General features: G+C 42.1%; 1 non-coding gene across 1 annotated transcript; it reads right to left on the reverse strand.

The window, feature by feature from the left end:
- Positions 1–1950: 1950 nt before the first annotated feature.
- TRNAA-GGC (transfer RNA alanine (anticodon GGC)) lies at positions 1951–2026 on the reverse strand. Its single transcript has one exon. It is a non-coding gene; the product is annotated as a tRNA-Ala (tRNA).
- Between the last annotated feature and the right edge of the window lie 314 nt (positions 2027–2340).

The raw sequence follows: 2340 nt of genomic DNA on the forward strand, positions 1-2340 counted from the left end.
CATTTTAACGAGAACCTGAAGTGATTCATAATTCACAACACTTTCAAGTTTAAAGCACCTTAACAATGAGCCTGTTGAAAGACTCCTGGGACAACAGACCAAGAAACAGCTTGGTTGTGTTGCTATTATAATGGCTGCTGGATGGGAAGTGCATCGCATGATTCCTGGTGTGTATTCATTCACTGGACAAGCATTTCTAAACACCTGTTATGTGCCAGTTACTGTGCCAGTTAGTGGGAATAGAAAGTTCAAGAAGAATTGGTCATATTCTCAGAGTTCACATCCTTGTTTAAATTTTAGTCATCCAAATTCTCTCCTGGAGTTCTCTGCCTAAGGTTATCACCTATATTTTTTTTTTCCCCCCAGGGAACTGATGACATTAATAACAGCAAACAGTCATGGATGATTTGACCTGTGTCAGACACTGTGTTGAACCTTAAATGCTGTAGTAGACATCGTTGCTTTGTATACCCTCCATTTTTTCTTGTCGTGGTGCCCCCTCCGTTTGTTTGAGAGAGGCATTCCTCACCCACTTCTTTGTCTGTGTTGTTTTGTTTAGGGTAGATATAACTAATTGGTGCCAGGTCAGGCCAATCTGAGAATATCTTCTCCTGCCCTCAGTCTAGAGTGCATGACTCGGGACCCAGAAGTGAGATTCAGCTTTAAGAATTTTGCTAGAACCATGGGGAAAAAATACACTTTTTCACTGTAGTAGCTAAGCTGTAAAATGTAAGTGTGGAGCGTGCTGTTTGTGCTCATCGTTGCCAACACACAGAGAGAGACTGCTTGAGAATAAAGCCAAACCAAAGAAACGCAGAGCCAACAGTTGGAGAAGAAGAGGCAGACTTGAAATACATTCATTGAATGTCTCCATCCAACCATGCCTGAAGCCAGTTTTGCACTTCCAATTCCTTATTGCATGAACCAATAAATATCTCTTTATGTTTGAGTTGGTTGGAGATGGATTTTTTGTGACCTATAACTGATGACATGTTGACAGCATACAAAAATGTTTTCATTTAATCTTTACAACATGCTCTGGGATAGGTACCATTAATACATTCATTTTCCAAATGAAAAAATTGAGGTTTGAAAACATTAAGTATCTTGCCCAATGATACATAGCTGACAAATGGCAGACTCAAGATTTAATCCCAGAATACCTCATTACAAAGATTTACGATTCATTAGTACCATTGCAAATATTGTTTATAATCTGGAATCATTAAACTCTGTATGTGAGAAAGATTGAAAAGAAGTAAATACTCTAGAAACTCGCTCTAATGGTATCTATACTTTGAAAGCATGGCCCTGAAGGACCACTGGAATAAGAGATCCATTGACAACTTCTCACAGCTGGACCTTCTTGAACAGGGTTCATTGCAGACCACATCTTCATTAAGTCCATGCAATAACAGGTTGCAGGTTTATGGCTACAGTGTTGGGTAATTCATTCTAAAAACAAAGCCATTTCAAGGTAAACTTGCAAAAAAAAGGTTTGTGTCCATGAAACTTTCAGCATTATAATTCTATTTTTCCCGTGTCCCCCTTGCCAAGAATGACATCCCTCTCTAGCACTTTTCCCTGGAACCCAATTAAACCTTCTTTTAGAAAAAAATATCAAAATTTTCTTTTTTTTTTTTCCTATTTTTCTGAAGCTGGATACGGGGAGAGACAGTCAGACAGACTCCCGCATTAGCCCAACCGGGATCCACCCGGCACGCCCACCACGGGGCACACTCTGCCCACCAGGGGGTGATGTTCTGTCCCTCTGGGGCGTCGCTCTGTTGTGACCAGAGCCACTCTAGCGCCTGGGGCAGAGGCCAAGGAGCCATCCCCAGCGCCCGGGCCATCTTTGCTCCAATGGAGCCTCGCTGTGGGAGGGGAAGAGAGAGACAGAGAGGAAGGAGAGGGGGAGGGGTGGAGAAGCAGATGGGCGCTTCTCCTGTGTGCCCTGGCCGGGAATCGAACCCGGGACTTCTGCACGCCAGGCAGACGCTCTACCACTGAGCCAACCTGCCAGGGCTTGTCAAAATATTTTTCATAGTAAGATAATCATGATTGAAAGCAACCTTCATATCTTAGGTCATCTAGTTCAAAGCATCTAGTTCAAATAGCTCACAAAAATGAGCTATTAATAATGGAAATGTATGATCAGAGAAAGCAAAGTTTAGCCAAGGTTTCTGTGATTATAGTACCAATTCCATCTATCTGTAAGTCTAAATCTGAGTGGGTCTGTGAATATTTCGGGCCTACAAACAGTCCTCTCTAAACAAACAGCTGTTGTGGGGTCATGTTCATTGAGAGAAACTAGAACATAATTCAGTCCATTTTCAGGGG

The sequence above is a fragment of the Saccopteryx leptura genome, chromosome 1 (assembly GCF_036850995.1).
Source record: "Saccopteryx leptura isolate mSacLep1 chromosome 1, mSacLep1_pri_phased_curated, whole genome shotgun sequence".
Lineage (NCBI taxonomy): Eukaryota > Metazoa > Chordata > Mammalia > Chiroptera > Emballonuridae > Saccopteryx > Saccopteryx leptura.